Here is a 20,688-nt window from a genome sequence, read left to right on the forward strand (position 1 = left end):
AATCTTTAGAATTCATCAACTAGAATGTTATTTGAACTGCTTATATGAAGAAAAATAAAACCTAGTAATCTTCATAAGCTTTTAAAAGTATTTCACTCAGTATAAATTGTAATCTTTACAAGTTATTAAAATAAATAAGATTTGGTAAATTGGTATGTTTTCCATACTACAAATTTTTATTAGAAAAATTTAATTTCAGATAATTAGTTTTTAGAGAATGGATTTTCGTGAGTTGGCCTGCCTCAAGCAATATAGCCACTGGCAGCCACAGTCTTTTTTATTATTTTCTAAAAATATTTTTTTATAATCTTATACCCTACTAATCAGATCAACTCCATCTAAAATGCTTACTTCATTCCCAAGAGCTCCAAAAACAGTCCTGGCATTCACATTAAACAGGACAGCTTGGATCACGAGTCCACAGTAAATGTTCACCAGTAAATGTGGCCAGAGACATGGAATGTGGTGATCACTCAAGCTTGATACTCGTGATGCCCTCTGGACCTAGGAGAGCAGTCAGGCCCGTGCCAATCACATGGACTGCAAATGGGAGAAGGAAAACTCCCAGAAGGAAAACCTGGGTCTATTACCAGAAAAGAACAGTAGATGTCTGTTGCATCTTTCAGTTTGACAATTGGAATTAACTTTTGTCTTGTCTAGTAGCATTTCTCTAACCATTGCTCAAGAAGCCATATTTCATTATGGCTTTTAAAAGAGGATCTCTTATTATATCTGTATTTTTTCAATCTAGTTGAACTCAGAGAGAGGGGAAAAAGAATTTTGTTTTCAAACCAAAATTTGTTTCTTCGTTTTTTTGTTCTTTCTTTTTTTGAGACAGAGTCTTACTCTGTCACTCAGGCTGGAGTGCAATGGTGCGGTCTTAGCTCACTGCAACCTCCGCCTCTGGGGTTCAGGCGATTCTCCTGCCTCAGCCTCCTGAGTAGCTTGCATTACAGGTGCCTGATACCACACTCAGCTAATTTTTGTATTTTTAGTAGAGACAGGGTTTCATATTGGCCAGGCTGGTCTTGAACTTCTGACCTCATGTGATTCGCCTGCCTTGGCCTCCCAAAGTGCTGGGAGTACAGGCATGAGCTGTGGTGCCCGGCCAATTTGTACTTTATACCATGCTTTTAAGAGCAATCTTATCCTTTTTTTCTAATTTTCAGAGGTTTTAAAAATATTAATCTCTCTGCTTTTTTGCTTGGATTCCAACATTTAAATTACTATTCTATACCTCTGATTGACAAAGAAAAGAATGTCCCCAGGTTAAAGCAAACACAATTTGATATGTTAGTTATTACAAACTTTCATGGAAAATTACTATGAAGAATTTTTTGCTGATTTGTAGTTGCTTTACCTTTTAACACATGAAATATTATTACATTTTACCATGCTTAATCTCCAAATCAATTACCTCTTCCTTAGAAAACTGAGAGTTGATATATTTGTAATAAAGCAAAATAAAATTACAAGAGTCAAAATTGAACCTTCAGATGATACTGAAAATGTTCTCACATTCTTTCCCTCAATAATCATTCCACAAATATACATTCAAAACATGCTATAAGCCAAGGACTGTTCCAGGTTCTAGGAACAGACTAAAACAAACATCCTACCCTCATGTACCTTATATGTAGCAAAGGAAACAGACAGCAAACAAATAAATACATAGGTCAAGCATTATGAAGAAGAATCATTCAGGACAAAGCAATTGAGAGTGGCTACCGTAGATAGAGTGGTGAGAGTTTCAAGGGACTCAGAGTTTTCTCTCAACTGAGAAAAAAAGGTGAGAAAAATGCAAATAGGAAACTAGATATTACTTTTATCTTGATTTTGGAAAATATGTCTGATATCTGTAAGCAAGTGAACTTCCTAATATTAAAGCCCCAAAATTAGGTAGGCTCACCAACACAGTTATTATCGGTGCTGGAAAACTGAAAACTCCCCACAGGGTCAGAGCCCTCTCATAGCAGCATAACACAGAGCTAAGGGGACCTCATACTTCCTGCAAGCAGCCAGATCCCAAGGGTGAAGCGGGAGAGGCTCCAATTCCTCCTTTCAAACGCCCAAGTAAATAAAGTCACAACTCCCCATTCAGTGCAGAATGAATGAGAAGCCAGAGACAGGACAGGTTGTTATTTAAGTCACCCGGCATCCAAGGAAACAGGAGGAAGGGGATAAGATTACTCCTGAACCTGTGAGTTTTTTCCTAGCCACATTCTGCTGCTCAGGTGCAGGGACAGGGGCAAAGTAGGTAGGCAGAGAGTTGGTTGGACTTAACTAGGGACACAGCCTGATGAATATTACAGAAGGCAGGGGAGGGTTCAGGATGGGGGAGAGAGGTGTTGAAAATATCTTCTGTGGAGTAATTGCGGTAAAGGACCATAGAATATAAATTGGATAAGGAGAAAAGTAAGTCCATTAAGACAACAATAGATGATGAATAAGTGGCACAGTAAATGGATTAGATCCAAATGTAATCAAATAATTGCTGAAGACAGGGAATCCATAAGTGACCTACAAATATAAGAGAGTTTATCTAGTTGAAAAATAATGGCCAACAAAAGATGTCCACATCTGAATCCCTCAAACCCGTAAATGCAGATGTGATTAAGGATCTTGAAAATGGGAGATTTTCCTAAATTACCTGGATGAGCCCAATATAATCAAAATTGTCCTTATAACATGGGAATCAGAAAGAGACATGGAGATAGACAAAGAAGATGTGATGAAAGAAGCAGGGGGTCAAGGTCAGAGAGAGTTGAAGACGCTATGCTGCTGGCTTTGAAGAAGGAGGACACAGTTGCAGGGCAAGGAAAGCAGGTGGCCTCTAGAAGCTGAAAAAGGCAACAAAATACATTCTTTCTAGAGCCTCTAGAAGGGAGGCAGCTGTGCTTACACTTTGATTTTAGCCTGTGGTACCCATTTTGGATCTCTGACCCCCAAACCATAAGATTAAAACACAGAGAGTAAATGATGATGTCCACTATGGATTTTGGTTAATAATAAGGTACCTGTATTGGCTCATTGGTGATAAAAATGTAGCAACAGATTAGTAATAAGGGAAACTGTGGGAGGTTGGAGAGATATATAGGAACTCTCTGTACTTTCTTCTCAATTGTTCTATAAACCTAACTGCTTTAAAAATAAGTCTATTAATTAAAAAATAGATAATGCTGGCCACTATAAATAAAACAAACTGAATGAATTAAGAGTCGAGACAGAGTGGAAGTAGGGTTCCCATTAGGAGACAACCAGGATGGGTCCATGGCAACAAGGGATTCATTAAAATACCTAGAAGTTTCAATAATATATTTTATAAAAGAAAGTTAAAAAGTAACATTTTTACATTTTGGAATCATTTTACATTCCCATCCCCTATCCCTAAGCCAGAATTGCATTATTTTAGGACATAAACTTAAATCTGTAAAACTTAAGCTCAAGGTTATGCATGCAGAACAATATTTTGAAACTTCAAGGAACCAGTCATTTTAAATAGTTGAAATATTTAGAATTTTGAAATATAACTTTTTCAAAGGAAGTCCAATATTAATAGATGCTGTTTATATGCTTAGATGTTCTTCTTCTCGCTCCCCAAAAAAGCTAGCCAGTGTTTCCTAAGCAAAAATGCATGCATGCAAAACAAGTTTTATTCTACAATTCTCATCCGTGTAATCTAAAATCTAGTAGCAAGAATGCCCCCGAAGTCTAAATTCATAACTTATAACATGAGGAGGGAATAAAGTAACCATAATCCAGATAATTTTGGACTTTATAGTAGGTAGTCAACACCTTAAATTTCATCTGGAATCAGAACAAAATACTGATGTAATTTCCAATGGAAACATTATCACAGCTTGATTAGGTGATAATATGATGCATTTCTCATATTGGTTTCATTAAAATAGCATCATATCCACAAAACTCTTGAATAGACCATCTCCAGAGAAATTACTCCAAAATTACTGTATTATTCAAATATTAACTCCTGCTTTGGTTGCTTTTTATATCTTGTTTTCTTCCAATTTCTGAACTAGTAAGTGTGGCCAGGGAAACATGGTTATCCCTGAGATCTAACAGAAAGATGTATTAATGCAATATTGAGGTACCTTCTATTTTCTGTCTATTTTCTTCTTGGAAATATATTCCCCTCACCCATCATCCATTCACCCTACCCCTGGGGCATCAACTTCCAAGGTAGGACTGAGATGAGCATTCCAGATTTGAGGGCTGCCTAGCCTCAGCCTCATTCACTTTAAGTCGGCTCCTCCACCTTCCTTTTCTCCTCCTCCTCCTCTTCTTTACTTGCCTCATTTCTGTGACAGAGCCTTAGAGAGTTGTGCACTTGAATGCCATGATTTGTCATGACTCAAGCTTACATTCACTGACAAGAGTCTGGGAGAAAATGAGTTGGGAGAAATAGATGTGACCAGAGGAAAGTCAGAAAGCAAGCTATGAATTATGAAAAAAAAAATGTTGAAGAGGAAGATATTCAGGGGTTTCCTCAACCTCTCATTTTCCCAAAATTATATATGTTGCCTGACAGCTGTTCTTGATTTTCTTTCATTTAACATTCACAGGATCACGATTATTTCAAGCAGAACACAAGGGGAAAGTTAAGGCTGTAAGAGGTCATTCATCTTCCCCATAAGGGAATAGAAGAAATGTGCAGTCGCCCCCCTCATTCTCAGAGTGACTCGTCATAAATGATGACTTTTATGTCAAACTAGAATTTTCTTCATTCTTTCTTGTATAAATGTATGAGGGTTATTCCACACTTAGATGGGTCACCAAGGTAGCTTATAGATTTTTCCTTCCCTTGAGACATTTTAAGAAGATAAATATCAATCTGTCTTTGAAGGATGGCAAAGAGTCCTTAGGACAGGTTGAGGAATGAATTAAATAACCTTTGGCTGTCCCCACTGACTTATGAGGGAGAAAAAAATAGGCATACTCACAGTATAACACAACTCCTTCTAAACACTAACGTTTTTTTCCAGTGTAACTCTCTGCCCTCCCTGGCATTAAAAGTCAAAATAGTATCAAATCTGTGCAATCAAAGTACAAAATTAATTGTCTACTATGGTGAGTATCAATGTAGCATAATGAGCCACAGAAGGCTCATAACAACACTAAATTAGAAAATACAACTGCCTTTCATAACTCAGTTATACTCAATTCTGTAGTATCCAGAAATTACTGGAGTGACTGGAATATTTGTTAAAGGTACTGAGAGATCTTATATCTTCTGAGTAGTAGCAGAATCTAAAGGAACAATAAGTTCAGCTTCCTAAAACTCTAAGTACTAAGTGCTGATCAATCTTAAAATATATCAGGTTGACCAATGCCTGGCATATGGTAACTCAATATTGAATACATTGATGACAGCTAAATTATTTGTTCTTCTGGACTTTTTGAGATGACTAGTTACTGCTCCTTATAGTAGATCCTCTCTTAATTCAGCTCCTCCATAAGGAGGATAGTCATCAAAATAAATAAAATATGGACGATAATTTTTAGGTGCTTCCTGTGGTTCTAAGGTCCCAATGGTGTGAAAATGAGGAATGCTGGGAGCTTTGGGGCATCTCTAAGTAGATGACAACCCACAACAACAAAATAAAATGTTTCCATTGACTTAACACCTGTGAAATTTCACTTTGAAAGTTGATTTTATTTTTAAAAAATGACATAAAATCATCACAGAGATGTCTAAAGCAGTTATTTGAGATATAGCCTTAAAATTAAATATTCAATATTCATTATTTTATTTCCTCTCACTTATAAATAACAATAGATGCAGTTTTCTATTTCTTCTAAACTTATCATAAAACAAACAAAAAATATTTTTTAAAAATTTAATTTCACTTTTCTGTCCAACTAAGACTATGCAATGAAAACTTATTAAAACAAATGCTATATCAGAATCAACCTGCATGTTCCTTCTGTCAAATAATCTATTAATATTTACAGTTAATGTTAGATTCGTTATTTTGTTTAGGTTGGGTGGGTTCGTATCTCAAAATTTTCAAAAAAGCAAAGAACCTATTAAGGTCAATCAATAGATATCTGCCACAAAATTATTTCATCTGACATAGAAAATAATCTTAATGGCCACATTAAAAAATAAATACAAATTTTGCATTATATATTGAATTAGAAGATACTTATAGCAATTTTGTCTTTCTTTCCCAAACTTTCCCAAAGCCTCTTTTTTTCAAGAATTGATTCTTTCTCCTCATTCAAAAGTTTGTCTTTACAGATGAAGAGTAAAACTTATAACCTAAATTTCTCTAAAATGATAATTTATTATCTAAAAAAAAATAAAACCCTGGATTCGGTTTTTCAATTGTAGCAACTCTAACAGCATCTAACACCCCCTTTTAACATCGGTTTACTGATTTGATCTTATTTAAGCTTTTCAAGAACCAACATAGTGACAACTTGCTCATTCAGAAGAAATCAAGTAAGAAAAGTAGGATTATACTCAGATGAGCGTACACTTATCTCATGTTCGACAAAATGCTCTGGAAGCTTTGAATGTTTTCTGAAATGTTAAGTATTTCATGGTCACAAAGATACACTTCTCTCAGTTATTTCTCGTTCTAGGAATATTCTGTTCATTTCTGCAATGCCTTTGCACCCTCTAATGGTCATGTTAGGATTTTCACTATTGGGAGCAAATTTGTTCAAGGCTATGCAAAGGTTTCATCTTATAAATTTGAATTTTTATTAGAATAATGATATTTACACACTTTATACCCTTAAATCTGTTATTTTATAACCCCGAATACTAATCAAAGCTCACAACTCTTTACATTGTTTAAAAAAAACAAAAGTACACAGAGTTGGAGTTACTAGGGTAATAATTAGGAAACACTTCATACTTTCCAATTATATCTGACATATTAACAAGCTAATAAGAATTTAAGATTTTTGCCTCCTAGGTACCAAACAATTCAATAGTAAGGCTATCATTTGGTATCATAGTTATTTCATAATACTGCCATGGTGAAGTCAAAAATCTGGGCCTGTTTATATATACAAGGCATAAAAATGAGTTCTAACCCAGTACAATATCCTACAAAGAACCCCAGAAATGAGGTTCTTTTTTATTAAGAAGTAGCCATAACAAGAGTAAACACAGACACATGTATATAGATACAGAAACTATAGCTCAACTGACTCATATATTGTCTAAGGAATATGGAACACCTTTAACCCAGAGATCTTTAAAAAAAAAAAATTTAATGATCTTTGACATCCATAATAAAAAGAAATATTGTTTATTTCTTTCCTGATGTCAAATCTTCTTTCTATTACAGTTTCATGTTTAGAAAAGATTTAGGAAAAATGTGAAAAGTTTTAATGGCAAGCTTGATGTCTGATTTCATGCTTCTGACAGTGATAAGGAAACCTGCTTTGTGGTGAAAAGAAACAACAGATAAAACCGTACAGATGTGGGAAGAGCCAGTATCAGTGCTTATGGGGAGAACAGTTGCATTTCTATGCAATTGTTTCTTTCCAGGGTGATGCTACACATTTTTAAATATCTTTTCTTGAAGAAAAACCTGTAACTTGAGCCCTCTAAGAGTTTGAAGTTCCTAATATATGTTATATCCCTATTTTTTATCAGAAAAGTATTTCAGAACTTATACATACACCCATAAATCAACAACTTTTGTTTCAAAATAAAACTACTGATATTAAGGCCACAAAAAAGCACTCACCAACAGTGCAATAAATCCCATATAACTGGATAACATTATAGGAGACATTATCCATTGAGGAGATGGAAAATACAACATCTCCAAGCTGAAATAAGATATTATATAGGGTGACACTCCAAGTATTTAAAGATTCTATCGATTTCCAAATTACAATTAAATTTAAATTTAAAATTTTGAGTATCTACTTTAAAATATAATTATCTCCAATAGCTGACAATATAGGACTTACCAACATCTGCAAACCTTGCAAGGTATCTATTTATAGAGGTTGCTTATTTGTAATTCAATCAGTTGTCATATGTAATGACAGCAAATATATACTTGAGAACATGATGGTTCTTGACAGCTCCAAAGGTATTAATTGTCTACAATTATATTTTTTAAAAATCTAAACTTCTAAAAGTCATCTCTCATAATGCAGGCATGTACATTGTCTGAAATCCCCTTTATATTTCATAAACCCTGAAAATTGTGATATGAAGTTGCCAAGTCAATACTACCTGTACTTCATCCTGTATGCATTCTTTTACAATGATTATTGATAACTGAAATCTACTGTGTTAGTATGAGTATATTTAAAATATAAAACAATATTTTTTGGTTAATGAGAATTGCAAATAACTCCTGGTAAACTGTATCCTGTCCTACAAAAGTCTGGTGGAATCAAACTTAGAGAATTACTAATTTTCAATAATTTGGAGTTTCAAAGCATTCAAATATATATTCAAAGACATAAAACTATTAAATCCACTAGCACCAACAACCATTTAGGAAACCAATCATGATGGTTGTTAGAAAGCAGAATAACACAGGAGTCCTAAGCTATTGAGCATAAAATTCAAGGTCCTTCAAAATCAGCCATGCAACACTACTTTAAACGTCTTCAGCACATACTTTTCACATCTCAATGATTACGCAGTTAGCTCCCATTGTCAGAAATAATTCCCTCCTTACCATAGTGCATCATTATATATTGGGATTTATCACAATAATGTAAACTGTTTGAATGGCTTTCTCTCCCCCCAATAGACCACCCATATGAATTTCTTGAAGGCAAGAGCTGAGTTTATTCATTTTTATATCTCTAGCACTTGACAACTGGTAGGTAGCAAGGCAACGTGTTGCTTTTGGAACCAAAAGATCATGATGAAGATTCATGTTTTAATCCTAGGCTCAATAACTTGACTTTCTAGTTTCTTATATGTAGATGTGGGATAAAACAACCTATGGGGTTGTTGTGAAATTGGAAGATATTTATTTATGAAGTGACTAACCCAGTGTCTGCCGCATATAAGGTGCTATTACATGTGCTCAATGAATGTTAGTTGAATTGATTTTTTACAATAGTCCTTTCCATTTATATATTAGCTCAAAATCTTTTCAGAATTTTCAGAATTCAAATCACCATCTTGATCTTGTTCCCTCACTCTCATATACCATAATTTAAACTGCCATCTCTATAAGAATAAAAAATGTGACTGTGTATTCAGGCAATTTAGGCATTTGAGGGAAGTACGTTCAATGCTTCCCAGGATTAAAATAGTTTAAAATGTCCTCAGAAAGGAGAACTAAAGTTCAGGGCATTCAGCTTTATTTTCTCTTCCATTTCTTACTAAAAGGGAAAAATGCTTCAATATTTATAAGACTTAGAATAATGGATGTGCATAATTTTCCCTTAACGTACATTTCTGCTTTTTAAACCCAGTTTAAACTCAGTGAAAGGCCAAGAACATAGACTTAATTATGCAGAAAAAGGATGCTTTAACTGCAGTGCACATTCAATAGACAAAATCCAAAGAAAGCAGTCCTGCCTCAGACATTACAAATCAATTCATTATATTGATTTGGAATGAGTTGTGCTGTAATTTAAAACATAGATTACCACAGGCCAAACTAAAGTTCTATTTCTAAGGCACTTTTGCTTGGCTACACACATGACCCAAGAATTTTCAAAAACAGTGATTTGCTTAACCTTATAAAAAAGCTATTGTATATAAATAATAGGTTTTAATGGACTAATAATTAAAATGTAATCAAAAGTAACTTTCAATAGTATGCCAAAAAATGTGTGTTTGAGTTAACTAATAACTTCAATAAATCATTGATATCTTATTGAGAACAGGCAATGTGCTTCTATTTCAAAATGATTTATTCCACATGCAATGCATAGAATGTTTCCATCTCATTTCCTAATTCTAATGTAATCCTTGAAGAAAATGTTAAGATTTCATTCCGTCTTGTTTGTTTTTCATGGAAAAGGCTGCTCCTTGGGGAATCCGCAATCACACCTAAGAGTTCTATTGTCCTCCTCACATCTTTTGGTGACTTGCTATTTTATCTTAATGTAACTTAAACATTTTATCGTTTTTTTCACTTGTCAGTCTTAAAAGGTAGGAATAATAATAGTTGCCACTATATAGGGTGTTTCTCAAAAGCACTGAAACTATAGTTCAGAAAGACTCATTGAATTTCAATTATGCATCTAACAAATGGGCATATGAGACCAACCAGTTAATTAGAGAAATGGCTAAAATGCATGCTTCTTTGTGAGGACAGAATATTTATCAGTAATTTTCTTCATATTAAAATAACAGAACCTACTGAATGAAGTTGTTCTAAAAGTATAATAAAATAATAATTTGCAACTGAGTTCTTCCTGAGACAGCCTGAGAATTGAGACAGAATGTAACAAGGTCCTTCTATACCAATAAGTATCTTCTTCACTGAAATCTCTCCTGGGCCTCAGTTTCTCCATTGGAGCAATGATCTCATTAAACTACATGAACTTTCAATTCTACACTAATTTTAAATGTTCTAAATTCTTAATAAGTTAAATAATCAATTAGTAACAGAAATCAACTAATCTGCTCTTATCTGATATCTAGATGATATATGAACCTATAAATATACAAATATTTAAATAATCCATAAGTTATTTAAACATGTGTATAGAACTATTAAAATCCAAGAACATGAAACAGTTGTTGATATGACTTCCTAAAAAGTCTTTATTGTTTCTGGTAAAATGACACAAAAGTTGTGAAAACCAAATACCTCAATGAAAACAAAAATGTCTTGCTTGTCAGGTTCCTTTTCTTTAAAATGAAAGAAGCGAATTACAACAAAATTATGGTCTTTGAAACAAATTATAACAAAAGAGGATTTTTAAAATTATTTCCATAAATGTCAAGAGCAATTTAAGCTTGTTATCCTGGTGAATCAGAGTAGTTTTGCTTGATAAGAGCTTTTTTAAAGTTTGCCACAAAATTTCAAAATACATAGCTACCTTTTCATCAATAAAAATAAATGTTGCTGTGACATTTTTCCAGCAAATTTTAACAAGATTCAAACTACCTAATCTTTCTAATCTTAAGTATTCACATTTTTTTCTGGTTTTCGAATTAGCCAGAAGCAAAGATAAAACAAATCTGTTTTTCTGTTATTTGATCCCACAATGATAACAAAATTCAGTCTCTAAATGAGTATTTCTAAATACACTTATCCATAATTTTCAGCTGATTTCAAAAATAATTCTCGAAATAAAATTAATTGGAGATAAGCACAGGTCTTTATTTAAGGACTCCTTACTAATTGTATTGCTCCTGTGGTATTGAAAGACATTCCTTTCCAAGCTGTTTATGTACCAAAAGCACAATGTTTGCTAGCACTGCCACCTGCTGTTGACTCTAAATCATTTTCTAGCATGCATAAATAGAAATAAAAATAAATGGAATGGCTCGGGCATAGTGGTCAAGAAAGCAAGCATCAACACAAAATTTAAAGACATTTTGTGTGCAAACCAATGACAACAGGTAAAGTGATACTTATGCTGTAATAAATCTCTTGCCATAACAGAGGGGTTTAATAGGTGACTGAAAAGGCCCCTGAACCATTTTGGCTATTCACATTAGACTGAGTTATATTTTTTACAGGAGCATTTTCGATGTGACCAAAAAAAGCAGAGGATGAAGTACAAAATAAAGGCAATAAAGTTCTTCTAGAGGGAATCAATTGATCTTCTTTTAATTGAGTAAACCATGTTCAATGTATGTAGGAAGATATAAGCAAATGTGGCAAAAATTAGTGAATCCAGTTGAAGGATATATGGGAACACTATTTTAGCCTCTCTACCTTTGTTAGGTTTACAAACTTTCTAAATCAAAAGATGGAGAAAAAAGTATAATGTACTGATATATTTAATCTGCTTTGCCAGTGCAGCTAAACTTCATGGAATTTAAAAGAATATTGAAATTATATTAGAGAAACTTAATGCACATTTTAATGTCTGAGAAAAACTGAAATACTTTTTTAAAAGAATGTTGAGGAATTATTTCTTTTTCTCCCTTATTCTAGAGAAACAGTAGCCTTGGGTCTGATGGCTACTTGTGTAGTGGGAGCATTGACCTAACAGTGCCTCTGGGGTAAGAAAAGAACAAAGTGTACACAAGAACATAAGTATATCCAACAGCTTTCCCTTTTACAATTTAACAGCTTCAGAACTGCACTGTTCGTTAACTTTAAAGCTTTTTCAGTGTGCTTATCAGAATTCCCCAAACACCGTAACTGAAAACTTCTTTAAAACATATTCATGAAAATTATTATTTAAAAAAAGAAATCTGAAGTTCCCAATTTTAGTAAGAAATTTAATCTTTAAATAATAGACAGCTTTTGGATTGTCTGTCCAATCTTCTTTCTACAAACTTCTCCTCTCACCTCCCCTAATCCATAGAGATTTAAATTCCGTGATTTAAATTACTGGTGGGCCACTTACAGCCTACCAGCTGGTGCTTCTCTCTTTTGGGAATTCAGAATTGGTATTCAGAAAAGATAGCTGAGTCTCTGATGTTTTCTAAAGTTAAGACAGGTAAACTAAGGGGCTATGGTGCTGCTGCTGAGTACGAAATGAATAAAAAAGTAGGGAGAAATGCCCATATGCAAAGAGAAAAGAAGAAAACACACATATAGAAATAAGGAAAGAAGAAAGTACAGAAAGAAAGAGAGGGAATAATGCCTGACAACTTACTAGTTCCACATAAACACAGCAGTACTTCTACCCATACTTTCTACGACACTCCCCTGTATCCACACACACCCTTCTCCCTTGTGATACACTAGTTGGCTGTGGGATGTTATTTCTTGAAGCCAAAGTCTTGATTCCAATAATTTGCTGACATTTTTTTTAAATGCAGGGAAATTTTGATATAAAAAAATTAGAATGGCAGCCAACAATAAAAAAGCTGAAAAATGTAGATATTGTCCATGAGATACAATTTTTATGTGTGTGCGTGTGCACACACACACACACACACACACACAAACTGCAATATTTCTCTTAAGCAGAGTCCATGCCTAGGAATTATAATGATGTTTGTAGTAGATGGTAATATTAGTTCAAAATACTCACTGATTCTCATGACTTGCTTTGGCCAGTCCAAAATAAGCCCAGTGACTTGTGGCACTGCCAAGCAGGAACCTTAATGCCATCTTGTAGTTCCACCACGGTATTTCTTTCCCTTTGACCATACAAGAAAGAACAATAATGTAAGGTTGTGTTACAATAATGTGAGACTGTGTTACATATCAACCTGCAATAGACATGTAACATGAACAAGAAATCAACTTATATTGTTGTCACTGAAATTTAGAGGTTTATTGTCACTGCAGTATAACCTGGCAAAAACTGGTACATGTCTAAAATATTCTAATTAATCAGATATTAATGGGTAAGAATGTAAATATTTCATTACAAAATCTATTATTGCTAATAAGCTTATATTTTAAATAAGCTCTTTTAGATTTCAAGTTATGCTATTAATGATTTTAGGGGTCTTTACACAAATTACTTACTAAATGATAGATTTATTACTTCATTCACTTTTTTAAGAATTGCCAATACATTTATCATAAATACATATTTCGTCTTAAAATATATTTCAAAAACATTCTCATTTTAGTATACAGACTATATAGACTAATTTTAGAATGTAGACTATACTAAAAACTGAATGTTATAAAACTTATTAAAACACATCAATTGAGAAAAAGGTCTTGAAAATTTTTATATGCTTCTTGTTTATTATGAAAACAACCTGATACAAGGATTCTGAATCTTTCAAATATATAAACCAAAGCAATTGTAAATAATTGTCCTACTTTCTTAATTTATAACATCAGTGACTTTAAGTACTTACACAATCTAGATATTAACTCTACTTTTGCATAAGTACTTTTTCTTAAGACAATGTCACCTTTAATAGAGTTTGGGTAACTATAAATAGCTATAAAATAAATATAAATTAGACATGAGGCCAGTTCTATGCCTCCTGCCACCATGATTAACTGTGTGACCTCGGGTAAGGCATTTTACTTCTCTAAGCCAGTGAGCCTTCATCAGAAAAATGAAGATAGTGATCTATACCTACTGCATAAGGAACCAAATAACACAATGTACACTGTAATCTCTTAAACGTATTAAAATTATTACTTACCAGTGTATTAACACTACAAGATACCTTGACATGATCAGAATTTATATACCAATGGTCAAAATCCAATGCTATATAACATATTGCTATAACTCCTTATCTAAAAGAAGGGCCCCAGGGTCACAACAGAAGCAGCAGTGATGGATGCATACAGTTTCTACCAACTTTAGTAGGTAGTTTAAACTGTCGAAGTGCCAGGTCATTTTGGAGAGTAGGAGACTATCTCTGCTTCTTTACTAAACCCACCATTACAACCACAATAAATCGTATTAACGAGAGAATTATTCATGCAATTCACTTTTTTCTTCTAGGTGCTCACTGAATGAACACGCTCCAACACTCTCCCATTTATTTTTTCTTTGCTTTTTTTTTTTTTTTTTTTTTAAGTGATTCTTCTCCTAGTTCAGCCTCAGGAGTATCTGAGATTACAGGCACGCATCACCACACTCATCTATTTTTTTTTTTAACATTCTTCCATTTCAATGACAAAAATACATTAATGTCCATAACAATAAAGATATTAATAACTCCAGTGTTGTTTAAATTATATATGCCAATATTATTCTCAACTTTTTGCATGTGTTTACTTATTTAATCTTCATAACAATTCTATGAGAAAGTTACTATTAATTATTCTGATTTAAAAATAGAAAGTGAGGCACAGATTAAGTGTCCCAAAACCACAACTCATAAGTAGCAGAGTCAAGTTTTGAACCTAGGCAAGCAGTATTGAAATTCCACTTCAACCAAATATTACACCTATATGGTTGAAGCAAAAATAATTTGAGGAAGAAATAAAACACAGTTATTCCAAGAAAAAGAAGAAACTATTATTTCATTAGTACATATCAAGGATATCTTTTTAATAATTCCATTCACTTGAATTATTGAACTTTCATACCAGTAGAAATCATGTGAATGCATCAAGTAATACAAATGCTATTCATCTAAATCCATTACTTCCATTGCTATAGTTTATTTCTTTCATTGTTACTTCAACTTTGGAGAATTTATTTTTATTGTACTTATGGGGTTGAGAAATTTTATCTGTGAACCAGATTTTTTCCTTGATAATGAAAATGCACTGTTGGAAAAGCTAAAATCAAGAACAAATAAATGTATAGTAATTGTAACACTATAAATAACAGCTCTAGCCTCAAGCATGCACCTGCAATGTATACATAAAGCATGTTTCTATTGTATCTCTTTAAGAATGAATATTTTAAAATGATAATGTTAAAAAAAAAAGTCCCATGGAATGACCTATATAAATATATAACAACTCTGTGCAAATATTTAATGAAATATGTCTTAGATTCAGATTTCAATGCCATTGACTATCTCTTGCAAGCTATTAATTATATATATATGATATGCCATTTAAATAGAGAAATTTCAGCAATCATTTACTAGCTGGTAAAAAAATTTTTCCTAAATTTAAATAATATTTGAAAATGTCAAGAAAGAATCACAAGAGTCAGTTTCATTTAAATAAATTTGACATATTAAAAAATTTGGAGGTTTTAAAGAAATAAAAAAGAAAGTATCCTAGCCCTAATATAAGATGAAAGTGATAAAAATCCATTATTTTCAAGAGAAAAGAGTCAATCATTTCTAAAAAACTATTTGACTTCTTGGGAACACTAGTTTGACTAAAATAAGCCTAGATTTTATGATTGGCCGATTAATAAAAAAATAGATCTCATATATTTAATTCTAATTTGTCAAATGAGGAAATTCATACACCAAATATAAAAGAAGAGCCGTTATATTTTTATATCAAAATTTGTACAAAACATCAATAGAATGAAAATTTGACTATATCAACACACCACAAAATAATTACCACTGTGAGACAAATGGATAATATTAATTTCCATAAATCCTCAAAACAACTTTACTGGTTCTAGAAACTACAAAACTAAAACAATGATTGGCAAATGTCTACATTTTAACATTGAAAAGGCTTCATGAGGATCATATTTTTTTTCCAGAATATATCTGTTGCTTTTCTAACAGTATCAATAAGCCCAAAGGGGCATCTATACACATTTCCAAGTTTCAATAATAGCCAAAGTATTAAATAACTAATCCTGTATAAAGCACTATTCCAAAGTAGAGTGTTTGGCCAATATACCTCTTCAGAGAGATACTGTAATTGCTTCACTCCACTTTCAATAAACGATCTATAATGAAAGTTGCTTTTTAGGCTTAACCTAGAGCTATGCCCTGTGGGAAACGATTGAGTCTTTGTAAAATGTGTTACAGTTTACTAATAAGAATGCAGCAGCAGCACAACTGATGAACCAGCAAATCTGTTCTGACTTATTTGGTCTTTGCTGAATAAATTTGAATATCATCAAAATACATTATCCTTATCCATAACCTGCTTCCTATGATTTGCTCTATCCTACACTCATTTCAAAACGAAATTTAAACACATCAATATCTTATGTATTTGTGCTAGTCCTATGGCATTACATAAAACAAGAAAATTTTTTTTCTAGAAGACAAAAATAAAGCTTTGAATAGGAAAAGGTTACCACATAATTATTTAGAACCTAGAGAAAAACAGAGAACATTAATATAACAATATTTATGTTTGATACTGATATATAATATACAGAATTTGTCACCAAAAAAAATACAAAGTTATCTTTCTTAAAAGACATGGATTAAAAAATCCTCCTTTCACCATGATTGGCTGTCTTATCTTGAACACATCCATTAACCCCTCCCTCCATCCTCATCTCCCTCACTACTCCATTCTCATTCCCCTTCCCTTCCTTCTTTCCTTTTCTTCGTTCCTGATTCACACATGATTCATTTAACTTATATTGAAGGTATAGTACTTGCTGGGCATTGTGTCTGCCTATAATGATTTAAGGATGAACAAGACAAGTGTTCCACAGAGAAGCTCCTAATCTTTGCGGTATTAAAAAAATAATAATAACTATACTATAAAATATTAAGAAGAAAAAATAACTATAAAATATTATGAAAAAGCTTAATTTATAATGCTTTGGAAGCAGACAAGGGATTATAATTTGTTTCCCTGAGATGGTGGCACATGAACTTAGTTTTGAAAATTATGTAAAATTACTCAACAAGAAGGTATATGGGTGAGTGGGTGGGGTGAGGTAGGTATTTCTAACAAAAGAAATAGGAGGCGTTAACATGCCACAGCCTGTAGCTGTGGCTTTAGGGTAGGAAGCAAATAGGGCAGTGATGGATCTCTCCAAAGTTGCGTGCACACACCAGAAGCTGCACAATACAAATACATGAGAAGAAAATATTGCAGCTTTTATTTATTGATTTTTTATTTTTTGAGATGGAGTCTCGCACTGTGGCCCAGGCTGGAGTGCAGTGTCCCCACCTCAGCTCACTGCAATCTCCGCCTCCTGGATTCAAGTTATTCTCCTGCCTCAGCCTCCCAAGTAGCTGGGACTACAGGCATGCCCACCACACTCAGCTAATTTTTTTTTTCTGTATTTTTAGTAGAGATGGGGTTTCACCATGTCGGCCAGGATGGTCTCAATCTCCCGACCTCGTGATCCATCCGCCTCGGCCTTACAAAGCGCTGGGATTACAGTGTGAGCCACCGCGCCCAGCCACAGGTTTTAATTTTTTAAATTATTCTTTTTAAAATTCTGCTCCTGTGCATAGCGTATTATGTCTAATATTTTATACATATATACATGTAGAAGACTTTATACACACACATATATAGTATATGTCTTCAAAAAAATTTTAATTTATAGTATTGCAATTGAAGAAAAAGAAAGGATCTCATATTCTATATTCTCCTGTAGGTGATACATAGTAATAAAGATTTTTTTTAAATGAAGAACAATTTGATTTTAAAAGATCCACTTTGGCTATATTCTGGGAGGTAAATTTAAAGATGAGATCTAAGACAAATAAAGCAGTTATGAAACCACTTCAGTAATCCTGGTAGGAACTTAAATGATGATGGTAGCACAATGGAAATACCAAGCAAGAGGCAGAAGCTGCTATAAGAGAAAAATATTTTAGGCTATAAATCATGTTGACTTCCATCATTCATTACATTTGGGGCCTATACAATTCCACAAAGATAATTTATATATCCTTCCAAAAGTAGGACTACAAATCAAGTTATAATATACTATTATCCTATTTGAGGTCATTAAAACTCAATGATTTAATTATATTCTGATTTCATGAGTAGGGGCAATTTTTTAAAAGAAATGTAATCACTATCCTGGCTACATCACTCTAGTTGTTCTCATGTAAGTAAGCAAAATTAAAATCTTGATCACAGAAAATGCGGTGAGAGGCTGGGAGGGAGAGAGAGGGCAGGCAAAGGTGAGGGTGAAGGGTACCGGCTAATACAGTGCTACAGCCAGTATCCAATTATCCCATGCCACCCTATTGATGATAGAACAAAGGTAATATTGTTTCCACTTTCTATCTGTTTTACCAGATTCAGTAGGCTGGGGCCTTTTACAAAATGTTGCATCTAAATATATCATTGATTTCCTTTGCTAGGAAAAAAATAGAAGCCAAGCAAAAGAGAGAATAGTGAGATATAATATAGGTAAATTATGCTTTATCTACTGGAGCTTAAACAGTTGGATTTAGTGCACTTAGATATATTTTGAGAAATTTTCTCCATTTTGTTTAAATTCTGGAAAAGAGAAATATTTAACAATAGAATTTTAAGTTGTACCTTTGAGTACTATTTACCAACACTTTAAGAAGCTCTTATCCATTTTTGAAAGAATAAGTGAATGAATCACTGTTCAAATTTTATTCCAGACCAAAGGGCCTAATCCTGCACAAATACCACACTGATGGTCCTATTACCAGAAAAACTCTGTGTGAATTAAATTGGAAATATTTTCATCCATTGCAGATAACTTTATAACTAGAACAAAATGGAATATTTTATAAGCTATCTGTAGTGACATTTTGTATCTGGCAATAGTTCCTTATCCTGGCTTTCCAAGTATTTCACATGGTCTTCAGTGACATAGCTACACTCTTAAATTATTCTGCCTTTCCCACAATTCTGTCAGTTAGATATTTATTAGAATTTGCTAAACAGGATAGTGGCAATAAGTGGATTCTCAAGGATTTTTCAGGAGGACTTAAAATATATAAATCATTTTTACTATCAATTGATTTTTAACATCAATGTGAAAAATCTTCATGATTAAAATCAGTTCTTGTCTTAAAAATTACATGTGCTTTTTGAAAGACTATATTCCTCAAAAAAAGATGAATATTCCAATTTTTCAAAACTCTAGAAATTTACTAGATTCGGATTGACAGTTCTATTTAGAGAATAAAAACAAAATGCCATCCCACAAATTCCAAAAGTGTTTATTAATCATTCTAAATTTCATTCCTCCTTTTAATGTATTCTGAAAAAGTCGTAGCAATCAGCATTATATTATTGTTGTAATGATAGCTTAGGAAGCAACAGAAACCCTCTCTGGGATACTGAAATCAGACAAGTTGGAAACAGCTGAGAGAGCCCTGTTAGGGCACTTTGTTCAGAAATGACAGGTAAGATGTCCTTTAATCACGGTAAAGTCATCCTAATTTTTTATTCCAGATTTCTAGATTTACTTCTGAACTAATTCTTTATGGAGCCCGAAAACAGAATATATTCACCTCCAACAGTAAATTAACCAACATGTGAGCACATAACATGTGGCTTTAAATATACCGCTGAATTACCTGTCCTCCATAGAGAAGGAAAACTCTTGATTCATAGAGCAGGTAACAAACCTAAGGCTCTCAATCCTGGCTGAAGGAATTTACGTGCACTGCAGACATTCACTCTCTGTAGAAGGTCATCACTTCACAGCCTGGGAAATAATCCCTGCCAGCAGACTTGCAAAGTGCCTGAGGCATCGCTCCTGAGAGGCATAACTCCTCTTCTTTCAAGGCTAGAGGTCAGAGTCATGATCACAGCTCAGTCAAATTTAAAGGAAAAAGTATCTGGGGTCAAAAATATCCTAAGGAAAAAACAGAAGACTAAAACTCAAAAAACATACTGTGCTCCTCTGGGCTTTGGCATGGTGATGGAAAAACCTGTTGCAGAATATTAAATTTAGGTGTTTTTTTCATCTGAAAGCTTCAAAATAACTAAACTAAAACTGAATACAAAACCTGAGGGCTGTCATGCTGCAATCAGTTTTGAGGACATTTTTAAATGCTACAAATTTATTTAAATGCTCATCAACCTAGACATTCAAAAAAAGCAAAAGAAAAAATATCAGGTTTAAGTGACTTACACATGAAATGTGAACAGAGGCTCAATGATTAAATTACTGCACCAGTTAACTTGAGTACACAGAAAGAATGCTGCTCTTTCAAGCAATGTTAATTCTGCCTCTGATCAGACAGACTCCTCCTCACATCATGGTTGTTGCTTCATAAAACACAACTAATACAGCAAAGGGGGAGAAATGATTTGTAAG

The 20,688-nt window shown here is 33.3% G+C and overlaps 1 long non-coding RNA gene across 1 annotated transcript in view; it reads right to left on the reverse strand.

Moving 5' to 3' along the window:
* LOC116549489 overlaps nt 1-14,547 on the reverse strand; it is a 42,661-nt gene extending 28,114 nt beyond the window's left edge. The window contains exon 1 of the long non-coding RNA XR_004267901.1: nt 13,135-14,547. This is a non-coding gene — a long non-coding RNA (uncharacterized LOC116549489). The remainder of the gene's footprint in view (nt 1-13,134) is intronic.
* Between the last annotated feature and the right edge of the window lie 6,141 nt (nt 14,548-20,688).

The sequence above is a fragment of the Sapajus apella genome, unplaced genomic scaffold (genome assembly GCF_009761245.1).
Source record: "Sapajus apella isolate SASKATOON/1434 unplaced genomic scaffold, GSC_monkey_1.0 scaffold1, whole genome shotgun sequence".
Taxonomy (NCBI): Eukaryota; Metazoa; Chordata; class Mammalia; order Primates; family Cebidae; genus Sapajus; species Sapajus apella.